Source organism: Eublepharis macularius, chromosome 9 (genome assembly GCF_028583425.1).
Source record: "Eublepharis macularius isolate TG4126 chromosome 9, MPM_Emac_v1.0, whole genome shotgun sequence".
Classification (NCBI taxonomy): Eukaryota; Metazoa; Chordata; class Lepidosauria; order Squamata; family Eublepharidae; genus Eublepharis; species Eublepharis macularius.
Window position 1 is genome coordinate 39,447,710 of NC_072798.1, and position 12,627 is coordinate 39,460,336.

Here is a 12,627-nt window from a genome sequence, read left to right on the forward strand (position 1 = left end):
ACCAAGGAGTGCATCCAGCACAGCAGCACTTCATAAAGGGGGGAGCTGCCTGCCTTTGCCTTCCTTTTCCTTCTGGGCTGGGTTGTACAGTGCCTGCTTTTCTTGCACCTTCCATTGTCCTGTGGGCACTACTGGGCTTCCCTTTCCACCCATACTATCGTGCTTTGACTGAACACAGTTGCTTTGTCACCGCTGTTTGCCTGTTCACCTGCTGCTATGCAACCATAGACAAGTTTGGAACACAACTCTTTTGTTTTTGTTTTTTCATGCTATGGACTACTCTACTAGCACACTGGAATTTGTATTCAGAGGGAAGGGGGAATCTGGTTTTGGCTTTAGTCCTGAAGATGTAAGGATGCTGGAGGTACCTTATTTGTATGGCAGCCCAAGGGAAGCTTATGGAAACTTGGCTCTGTCCCTCTGAGAGTTCCTGCCAGTGCTGGTTGTATTTCTGGCTGCCCCTCAGTGCAGTGATTTATTTACAGTTCTGATTTGGGAGGATGCTTCTCCAACAGTGCCTGTGTGAGGCATTAGAAAAGTAGGCAAAAGTATTTTATTACTAATTTACTTGGAAGAAAATTGGTATGAAATATACAAGACATTAAAAGTACTGGATTTTCCTCTTTTCCCAAACCCAGGGAGAACAAATCAATGGCTTTGTTTTCTAGTATTCACCATTCCTATATCAGAAGATGCAATCATCTCACAATTTGTGTATGTGTACTATTCCCATTTCAAGGGGAGGGGCAGTGGATCAGTGGTACAGCATCTGCTTGTAGACTCTCGAGTTCAATCCCTGGCAACTCCAGATAAAAAAGGATCAAGTAACAGGTGACGTGTAAAACCTCTGCCTTCTGAGCTACTGCTAGGCAGAATAGACAATACTGACCTTGCTAGACTAATGTTTGACTCAGTATAAGGCAGCTCTATGTGTCTCTTACTGCACTTCACTTGGCTATATGTCAAGAGGGATAGTTCCCTTGCTGTACTCAAGTCCTTCCTTGAGCAAATTCCATGTGCATCTCCTGGATCTTTACCTGGCTTTGTGCTGAGATCCCCACTCTGACCCCAACACCTTTCTGAACTCCATGCCTCCATAGTTTGTACAGTTCAGAAGTCCACTTGAATTATCAGCTGCCCTACACTTAGAAAGCAACCCAGGCTACTTGCCAATAATACAACTCTTTCCTATCCTATCATCAATATATTTAATTCTCTACACAGCCAACTCTGTGAATATTTAAATCCAGAGACTGGAGCCATGAACAGACAAGACAGATCTTTCTACAAACCTTTCTACAAACAAAACACCCCAGGGTTGCAGAAAAATCTAATACACATGGAAGAGGGGTCTAAAAAGAACCCCAGAGTAACAGAAGCAGCACCTGTAGCTTTAAGATATGAATGCCTCAGTGCTGGCCATTGGTAAGGCACCTTCAGAACATTACCAGCCTTTAAGCCTTGATTTCTGCCAGTAAAAAGCAGAGAGGGGGCAGGGCCCTTGTGTGGCCTCAAGTTGAAGTCACCACCACACCTGAGTGAGTTGTGCAAACTGCATGGTAGCAAGTTGGCCTGTAGTTGCCACTGAGCCTGGCCCCAATGAATGTAACCTCTAGGGAAGAAGGGAAGGGAGCAGTGGTGGACTTACAACAAGCTGGAGAAGCAGGTTAGACAAAGGTGAGCTTCATGGCTAATAGTCCTAGTCCAGTAAGTCTTCCACATCTCCAGATACCTCTCGAGACCACCAACTCAAAGAAATAGATAACAAGTTTCTTATTGCCTTATTACTCCTAACATGCCCTTTATCTAGATATTTTTCCAAACTCTCCAGTCCAAATGTAACTTCAAATAAACTGAGTAAAGTAAATTAATATGTGATTAATTAAACTTTCAGATTATTAGTGGTCATGGTGAGTTTGCATTGCTTAAACAGTACTGTTTTTATTCTAACTACAGAATCATTACTCAGATCAAACATAGGATGTTCTTCTTTAATAGCAAAGACCCAAGGGGTGGGGGAAGTTAAGGATACCCCTCTTGATTTCCATGATAGAAGAAAATTTGGCATATGTTTATTAGCAATCAAAATGCTTAACAGCCTGCCATAATGTTTGGTCCAAAATTTATTTAAAGTAACATTTACATTCCACACAAAGGCTGACTTCTTCAGTGAAAAGAACAGGTTAGAGGAATATTAAGGGCACCCTGACATATTATGAAGTTGTTGTAAGAGCTGCTATAGCATAGGTGGCCTGGGGTAAGCCACTTCTCTCAGCCCCAGTGATGATAACAGTAATACTGACTTTCTTCTCCACTCTGATTGGGGCACTAATCTGTCTTGAAGAGTGACATATAAGCATAGTTATTATTTGTTTTTATTCATGTAACATTCAGAAGAGAAACCTATTAGGAGGATTAAATCTCCACAAGAAATCTTCTTGAAAGACCTCTGGAAATGTCTTCCAGAAATCAGCAATAAAAGGCATCAACCAAAGTTTCTCGTCCTTTTTAAAAAAATTGCTCTACCTATTCATATTCAACTAAAACTGGCAATACGTTTAGATAAGTTTTAAAGTTTCATAATTAGGGTTCTGGACAGAGTTGTTTGCATCATCAAAAAAGCAACACACACTGAGTAATAACTTTATTAGAGGTGACTGGAGTTTCTGCTGCAAGGTACTAGAACTGGAGCTTTTAAATTGCAAGTCTAACACTCACGAAGCTTACTACTGAACAAAGCTACATCGCCAAGCTCACAGAAATTTGTGTTTTTGTCTCCAGGCAATTCATATATTTTAACCCATAATATAATATTTTGTAATTTTTGAATATCTGTATATTTAGGCTTCTGCTTGTTCATTTAGTCCTTTTCTTATGATTTATAAATATTACAAAGAACCAAACACTGGCAATAGCTACAGTAATCATCTAGGCAGTTCAGAGATTTCTTAACAATATTTTCTGCACTCTGTGTTAGTGAGAAGAATTGTTGTAAAATGGTACTGAGTATTCATGAGTACAATTATAAGATGTTCAGTTAAGAGAAGCCATTCTTAGACCTGCATGGTTACGTCTTTACTGAAAGAAGTTCATTACATTAAAACCTCCTACAATCTTTATTTCAGCATTTATTTCCCACTGGAAACCTAAAGCAGCTTACAACATCATTCTCCCCTCCTCCATTTTATTCTGACCACAATCATATGAGGTAGGGCAGTCTTAGAGAGAATGACTAGTCTAAGGACACCCAGCAGGCTTCCCCTGGCAAAGGGGATTTGAACCTGGGTCTCCCTCTAACCATGACACGATACTGAATATTTACTTCTCTCTGTTGAACAAATAGAGTGTTCATGTATTTGGGAAGGTAGGATTTTAGCCTCAATAACTTACGGAGATGGCTATATAAACTGTGGGGAACTAAACTGAATAGTGTCTTTGCAAGTATTAACATTATACTCTTGAAGTATCAAGCAAGTTCAGAGCTGTTAAAGCAGATGTAGCTCCAGGCAAACAGTCCTTGAATTTCTGTCTAGCATAGTATTTAACAGCCTCTAAAAGTTCCACTCAAAAATGACCACACAATAGTATGGAAAGTTTCCCCAAAAAGTGGACTTTAGGTTTGGAAAACCCAAGGATGCATGATTTATATCAATCCCAAACAAATAATCTTGGATTTGGAAAACAGAATCAAAAGCAATAACTTTGGTTACCCTGCTACTACTTTAATTTTTAAAAAATGATGAAGTTATTTCTGACCAGGGGAAGGCTTATAAATATCTTGTAAAAGGGACTGGGGTGTTGCCAAGTAGGCCCCCTCTACCGCTTTAAGGCCTGCCATGGACTGTGTTAAAGTTTCCTGCATTGCTGTTTTACTGCTACACAAAGATTGCCCTGCACGTGTGTGCTCTAATACAAGTGTAATCCTGTCTGCTTGTTGATTACCTTGCTGCTGCCATAGACTGTGTTAGTTTCCTGACACCATGCCTGGATAACTGCACAAAGGACTCTCTTCCTGGGCAGCCCTGCCTAGACCTATATCTGGACGTCCCAGTGTGTGTTTGGACTCTGTTACAAGTGTGCCCCGTGCCTGCATTGCCATCTGCCACGGACCGTGCCTGTTCCCTGCTATGGACTGTGTTTTACGTGCTGTTCCACCTGCCTCCATGGAAGCCTGCCTCATCTGGGCCCAAGCCGCTGCTAGCAGCCGGGCGCCTGCCGGGGAAACCTCCAGCGAGCCTGGCTAGGCGCTCCCTGGTCAGTTCCCGCCTGGAGCCTCCCGTGGGTTGGTCCCCAAGCTTGCCCTCACTACCGGGCAACCTGCTAGCCCGCCCCTGCCATGCCCAGCCGGCGACCATGTTCTTAGGCAGCCAGAAGACCAAGAGGAAAAGACTGCTTTGAGAAGCCATTTCGGCGAAGCGGGCACACCACGTCCGCAGCGAGAGAACCTCGCCCCACTCTGCATATCTCAGGAGCTGCTCCGGAGAAGAAGCTAAGTGCCAACCATCCCAAGCACTTAGAGAATGCATTTCAAAGAAACCTCCGCATTCCAGAGCTGATGACATCAGGACAAGCCCTGTCCGCTGGAACATCCATTCAGCCCACTCGGATGTCCCCCTCCCTCTTTTGTCCCCTCTTCCTGAGTTGTCACTTAACGCAATCAGATTACCAAAGTGGCCCATCCAAGCCATTCAGTAGCCCATTAGAGCCTTTGTTTTAATCTGTGAGAACCACCAAGTACAGCACCAGCCCCAGGGTACGTTTTGGGGTATTTAAGCTGGTCTCTCAGACCGCATGGTGCTCAGGCCATTCCTATCCAGAACCCCTTGCTGTCTGTCCATGGATCCATTGCTGGCATTGGACCACCTCGCTGTTGTGTCTCTGCTCCGCTTCAGGATAGTGAGTATTTCCCTTATCATCGTTGGGAACCTGCTAATGCAAACATCTCTATATTTCTTACTCTGTATTTCTTAGTCCTTGTATGCTTTCTGGTGTGTATGTGCAAGTTCAGGCCTACGCCACACTATTAGTAAATACACGTGTTTATTGAACCTATTTGTAGTCTGCCTCTTTGTCACTAGAGTGTCTGGAATCGGGACCTCCGTAAACATTGGTTAGATCCGCGCTAATTTTAGTTACAGACTGCTAAAGCTAATTTCCCCATTATAAAAAGCAGTTCTGGTAACAGGGGTGCTCCTTGCTTTACCTGCTTTAATTTGAATGGGAAAGTATGCGAGGTGGAATCGGCCATATGGAATACATACAGAAGAAGCTGAACATTTCATATCTCATCATCAATTATGCTTCACAAATGGCAAATGATCCGAGCTAGTTCTATCCTACTCCCTGGCCACAACAAAGGAGAGGGGAGAATAGACTGTCGCACCACCACCATCAGAAGGGACCCAGCATCAAACAAGACATTTTCCCCCACAAGCAGAAAGCCAGCATAATAGCAGCAGTGTGTGTATAAACAGCTGCCAATTTGCAGCCAACTTACGGCAACCCCGTGGGGTTTTCAAGGCAAGAAGCATTCTGCCTCTGTATAGCAATCCTGGATTTCCTTGGTGGTCTCCCATCCAAGTACTAATCAAGACCAACCCTGCTTAGCTTCCAAGATCAGGTTAACCTGAGGGGAACTTTTAGAGGCTGATCTAGCCTGGGCCACCCAGGTCACAGCATAGTAATAATCAAGCAACAAAATAAAACCAGTTACAGCAAGATCTGTTTCTTCAGAACGGAGATATGTTACATTGTATGTTTGCTAGCAATTGCAAGTACACTTGGCTCCCTAAGCAGCTTAGGACCAACCTAGGAAACGCTATGATATCCATGATCAGACATCTCCAAGCCATTTTTTAAAAACACAGCTCTGTGCCACCATGCCAATTCAGATGGGACTAAAGGCAGCAATAGTTTCACTCATCTGCCTCTGTGTGGCTTTAACCAAAACATAGCTTTCCCCCTTCTCCCCTAGCTCTGTGGGAAGGAAAGAGAGATCTTCTCTTTGTCTGTTCTTTCTAACCTTCTAGGGCTTACACAGCAACACTAGGGAGTTCAAGTGCTGAAATCATGCAGTTAAATCTCTTCTTCCCCAACCATAAACACACCATGGCCCTCTCCAAAGTGGGAGGCAGCAGCTGCTATTTAACTTTTTAAATGTGCTAAGAATATTCAGACATATATTTTGTAATGCCTCAAGCCTATCTGGGGCTAAAGCATCTCAGCTGAGATATACTGGAAGACTGAGAACTGAGAGTCTTGATGTTTAAATTTCCAGAGTTGCCCTGAAGATAGCAGCCAGGTTTTGGCAAGGACAAAACAGGTAATCGTGGGCTTACTAAATGTGAGCAGAGTATCTGCATACATTCAACTTTCAATACTTCTGCAGCAAACAAGGGGAAGCACTCATTCATGCAGGAAAGTTTTGTGGTCCTCTCCAACTAGAGGTCCAAAAAAATCTCATAGGAGTTCATCTGCATGATCATCCTTATAATGGCCATTTTCCATCTCACCATTATATCTAAGGTGGTACCTAGAGCTGTACTAGAAGTTTGTTCAATTCCTCCCATTTGGCCTGGCAAGGAAGCAAGCTGTCCTTGGACAGAGGTCTACTGCATTGAGGTCTGAAGTCTAATATATTATAAACAGCTTTTATTTGTAGTTTGGGGCTAGTATATCTTCTGCTTATTTAAGGAATTTACAAGGAAGTGAGCTTCTTGGAGTTACAAGGTTGCAATGTTGCCTACAGAATGAGGGATTTCATTTAAGGGTTTTGACTTCTATAATAGAGGCTTATTGGTCAGTTTTAGATCCCCAGATGGCAAATCTAGGCAACTGTCAGGGTTGACGGAATTAACTAGAAAAGTATTCTACAAGTGGCCCAAAAGAACAAGGAGTCTATAAACTTTTCTGCATGGGGATCTTTCATGGGTTCTGGCCCCATACAGCTTCAGGGTATCCCAAGTTCTGCACAAATGATCAAAATACCTTGGTTCATTCTCCAAATTACTTCTCATATTCTTTCAAGTTCTACACAGTGAAAGGCTATACCTACTGCAGAACCAATTTTCCCCCAGGTTTCCTGCAGTTTTTCTATCCATGCATATACTCTGACTTTTTTTTTTACAGCCAAGTTAAAAGATGGGGTTTTTTTGAAGTGCAGAATGTTTTCTTCAGTTTAAGCCCTGGCCCTGCCTTTCACCCTCCCCTTTATCCCCCTGCGTCCACACTGGCTGCACAGGAATGTGTTACTTCACCTCCTTTCTTCTCCCACCAATTTGGCACTCACCGTCTAAAAAAAATGTCTTCATTGTTTGTTATGCGTTGTACGTGCATGCTACCTCAGCAGGATGAAATCAATTGTCTTCTCACTAACACAAGCTACTTAGGATGACATTGTGTGGAGGAGTCTGTTTCTTGTATGTCCTAGCAGTTTTTTCCCCTGAATTTTTTTGAAGCAACATCTCAGCCAATAAACTAATAGAAATTGTTAAATTTTGAGCTAGAATAACACTTTCCAATCATTGACAGAAAGTACAGGGTGAGGTAGAAGTTAACCACAACCTCCTCTACCATCTAAATGTTACAATGTTTAATGCATGCGCAAAAAAACCATACTAATGAAACTGCTGCCTTCCCCTAGAGAGCCTGCAGCAGAAATGGCATTTTTCTAAATGCAGAAATAAAAACCGGACACCATTTTGGTTTGACTCCCTCAAGTGTGGAATTACAGAAGCCCAAAGCAAATCCAATCTTCATGGGCCAAATATAGAAAATCTGCTGTGCGTGAACATGTGGGAAAGCCCTATTTAGCCCTGACATTAGAAATATTATTACTCCCCCAAAAAGACTTGTGCTTTTAAAGGAGTCAGAAATGAAAGAATATTAAGACTTTGCCTGTTTGCATATCCAACTGAATGGAGGAACGCCAAAAATGATGATCCAAAGCAGGCCATAGTGCATTGCTCTATTTTATTTTAAAAAGTGAGATCTCCATAAATTTATTTGCTTGGTTCAGATCTGGAGAACTGCACAGATTAAATGGACACATTTTAAAAGACATGAATGCATGTGGAGATGAGTATTGAAAGATGGACTTTTTCATTATGTACTGGTACAATTTTTCGGCTAGGGAAGAGATCCAACTTATACACAGATACAAACTCATTACAATACACTAATTTTCTGTATTATTTCTGTGGTAGCACAGAACTGGTGCATTTAAGGCATGAACGTGTTAATCTGTTAGGTGACCACTTTGTACATGAAGCCAGCTCAGCTCTGAGTCAACTGTCTGTCTGGTATTAAAGACAAAAAAGAGCCCTTAAAAACAACATTTTTCAGCCACTTTAACAGCTTGGACATTCCATGCCTAGTAAATCCTCACCATTGCTCAACATATATTGAAGGGTTAGTCATGTACCAAGCCCACTCCACTGTACTAGGTGATCTTCACAGCCAATCTGATAATGTTAGGAACGTTTTAACTATTACTTGCAGCCCATCTGCAGAGCATTGCTAGAGATTTACAGCAGAGCTAGAGAGAAAGTCACACCTGCACAGCAAACATTCATATTATCTATGTACTAACTGTTAAATTATACCAATTGCATCAGTGCCACTGTGAGACCTCCATTTTAAGAATACAGTGGTGGTTATTATAAGCACAAAAAATTTAAGTATTCCTAACTCTCTTAAATTGTACCCCAATACAGTATTTTGCATACAGCTTTTATTCTAAAACATGAACAGAAAAGATGCATATATTTAGCTCCACAGCCCTAAGTTATTTATCTTACAATTAATGGTAAAGATAGAAGTAATGTTCAGAGACATTCACAGAACTGTTTTCCCTCAACCAACTCATCATAGCTCCAGCTAGGTTCAACAATGGAATAAGCAACCAACACAATAAAGGCAAGTAGGACCCTTCTTAAAGAATGGTTAGCTTCACATATACTCCAACCGTTTTCCAGGGGTAGTATGAAGTTTTTGGGGTCTGATGGCAAGTAAATCACCATCTTTTTTTAATCTCTGAAGGACAACTTACTAATGTTGAATGATAGGAAAGTCATTAGACCTCCAAGGAGGATGGCGGAGAATGCCTCTTGTTATCAGTACACACGTATAAACACACGTTCAGACACAGTAAGGTATCGTGTAGCATGGTCTACTATGCCACAAACTTCAAGTGATGAGAAGCGTTTTGAACTACTGATAACATGATGGCAAGTATGCTTGGTACAAGAATATTTTCAACTGGATTGGTGGGAGTGACCTTGCTGTAGTAATAAATTCATTCCTACAAACACTCCATTTATTAAAAAATTTAAGCATCTAGTATTTTATTTCCCCTCTGTGACATTTAATCATATACACCTATATTTACCTCTCAAAAAACAGCTGCAAAACCATACCAAGAATTAGGATCCTAGGAAATGTTCTGCTAATGACACAGATGTTCACCAACAGGTATCCATCACAGCTGTAATACAGTCAGTACTTATTTTCCTTCAAAAGGAATAATCAGCATTTACTCCATTCCAATCTGATCCACACTAAAAACCATTAGAACTTTTCCCCAGAGTTTGATTCAGATCAGGAAAATTGTGTGTGTGTGGGGGGGGGGTTTAATGCAGCAATGGTAGACTTTGTCCTCTTAATGTTGCATAATATCTTCATCCTGAAATAAGGTGGCTTGTAAAACAGTATTAGCATGAGGCATTTAGATATTTTACTAAGTCAGGGATCTCCAATGTGTTGCCCAAGGGGATCATGATGCCGGCATTAACATTCTCAGACACCCACTATGTGCACGTTTTTCACTCGTGTTATTTCTAGCCCCAACCACCTGCAGCTTATTATGAACTGCCAAGAACAGTATATAGTGCTAGTTTTATGAGCTAGCCTCTTTAAAACTTTATACTTCTATTATTCAGATACACAAGAGAAGATTATAGGCACAATAATGTACAAAGGTGAAAATCTAGAAGATTCAGGACACTCCCCTGCCCAAGCTGAAAACTTTTAAAACAAAATTTGTGCTCATATAAAGGAATCCTATATAAGCAGCAGGATTAATTCAGACACAAGAGCCTAAAACATTTTTCAAGATCCAGAGACTCGACAGGAATACCTTCGCCACCATATTCAGCACCAAAGACCAAGTTCATAAATTCACCTGCCCCAACAAATGAACTGTTTTTAAGGGATCAAAGACCAGGCTACTTGTGTGTTCGCTTCAAGTCAAAACAGAAGCACGCGCACAAAAGTCATAGACTACAATAGCCATGGTGGCCACACTCCTTCATGTATGTTCAAAATACCACAAAACAGGCATTTCTACAGAGCAATTAGTAGTAAAGAATAACAGTTCTATGCAGTATGTTAACCACCATTCAGAACTAATTGCAAATTTGATCCTGTTCATACCTACAAATATGGCTGCAATCCTTTTTGCTCAGTTACAAGTTAAGCCACATCATATCCAAGAACTTCCACAAAATACTTCATTTTAATAATAGAAAGACACAGAGAAATCTCAAACTATTAACCTTCTATTTTTCTACTTACCATTCTTCCTCTCGCTTAATGGAGGAAGGTTGGGGTTTCGACCAGGATGGAGGCCAAGTGTCAGCTCGGGCTGCAAGGACAGCTCCTGCAACTCATTGGCAACAGCTTCACTCTGAGGGCTAGGTGCCGCCGAAAGAGATACCAGCACCGTCTCATCCTCATTGTCGCCAGCCCCTCCTCCGTCCAGCCCATTTCTAGCAATGACGGAAGGGGGCAGGCACAGCACACCGGAGAAATCCACTTTGGCTTTCGTGATGGCAACCTGAAAAAAGAACATATAAGGGATAGGACACTGGTATATAAACTATTTTTTTCCAGATGAATACTGCTTCTGTTATTTGTAGTTCTTAGCTTGCACATATTTTACAGTTATGACTTGAAATTAAGCCTGTCAGTTTTTTAAAAAGCATTTTGTTAGTAGCTGCAGGTCAAAGCAGTTTCAATCCTCTCTGCCGAAGAGTTGCATTCACAGCATTACTGCCAGGTGAAACCAACCCTTGATTAATATTTGGAGAAAAGATGTAAAGATGAAACAACACATTATACTAAAAGCATACCACCAGTGAGTCTGGCCCAGAAAATCCTGAGTCCTGAGTTTAGTCCAGAAAATCTTGGCAGATCCAGAAGGCAGTCTAAAACCCACAGAATATTTGAATGGATTCTACGAGAGGCCAGAAAAGCCTCATAGCATGCCCAGTAAGGTCAGGAGTTATCAGGTTATGCTAGGTTTCTCTATGTGAGCACAGGATTCTCTAGTGTCTCATAGGGTTAATGACACTGTTGATCCATCTGTCCACTGGAGGCCCTCTCATAGTTGTAAAAACAGGCCTATTTAAGGAATGTCTCATGCTATTTCCAGACAAAATCTTGAGTCTGCAAGCACTGGGCAAGTGCCAAGTCAGTTCCTGAAAATGATCTTCCTCAATCTCCACAATTTCAGCCCAAATTTCGGCTGAAATTGAATTTAATGCCATTCCTACTGCATATCACTTTATATACAGAACTCATTCTCATTTCAGAGGATGAAATGGAGGCACAACAACTTGTCCAAGCCATACATAGCAAATCCATGGCAAACAGCGGATTAGATCCTACATCCCCCTGATCCAGACTCAAGACTAGCTCCCAATGAAATAACTTGCAGCATTACTACTCTAATGCTGCTAACTTTCTATATTCAGAACCCATCTTAATTCCATATTCCTATACTATATATAAATTCCTATATAAGGCCCACTTTGAATAATCACTATTGTATTAGGCCAACCTCTGTACTCTCCTAATCCATTTATGCTGTCTAGCAGGAATCCTGCAGGTGTAGGCCATCTTAGGCCTTGACACTAACACCCCTCCATTCTTCATCCGTCTACTAGTGTAAGGATACAGTTACGGCAAAAGTATCAAACATCTCCCAACACGATTGTAGAGGGTGGAGGAGTATTTGCTCAGTTACGAATGGTTATGCCACAGTAGTTAATCTCACTTCCCTTTCCAAAGCCAACATATTAGAATTTGGAAGCCTGAGCTAACTGAAGAAGAATGCATTAAAATCAAGATTCCTATCTAACCTGAAATTATGGACAAATGCCATTGTCAATTAAATATTCTGTAAAATGTTTCTTGAGAAAATTTATCATGTGGTCCTTTTTAGAAATAAATTTCACACGTTCCTCATAACTGAAAATATCAACCTGTTCTTAATGATAAAGCATATTAATATCTCATGTCACTATTTTCTTCACCCGTGCAAAAAAGGAGAGAGGAGTAAGCATTTAAGATGACCAATTCAAATTGACTAATAAAAACATTGGTAGTTTCTCTTTCCTGCATGGATGAAAGACTCTAGAAGAACTTGCAGGAAAATCCATTCCCCACTGACCTGCCTACTTCTTCCACCTCTTCATTCATCCTTCCCTCATCTTCCAACTTCCTATCACTGTACTGCAGTAATGGCAATCCAACATCTCACATGGCTTACTTTTCTGCACATTGCCAGTTTAAGAATTTTCTTTTTTGTTCTGAGATATCTCAATACACATTTGGAGAAATAACTTT

At 41.2% G+C, this 12,627-nt stretch overlaps 1 protein-coding gene and 1 long non-coding RNA gene across 2 annotated transcripts in view; both read right to left on the reverse strand.

Annotated features, from left to right (window-relative positions):
- MRTFA (myocardin related transcription factor A) overlaps positions 1-10,588 on the reverse strand; it is a 112,840-nt gene extending 102,252 nt beyond the window's left edge. The window contains exon 1 of the mRNA XM_054988798.1: positions 10,573-10,588. The gene's annotated coding sequence lies outside the window, so the exon portion shown is untranslated. The remainder of the gene's footprint in view (positions 1-10,572) is intronic.
- A 71-nt stretch (positions 10,589-10,659) lies between these two features.
- LOC129335921 (uncharacterized) overlaps positions 10,660-12,627 on the reverse strand; it is a 46,962-nt gene continuing 44,994 nt past the window's right edge. The window contains exon 3 of the long non-coding RNA XR_008597644.1: positions 10,660-10,834. This is a non-coding gene — a long non-coding RNA (uncharacterized LOC129335921). The remainder of the gene's footprint in view (positions 10,835-12,627) is intronic.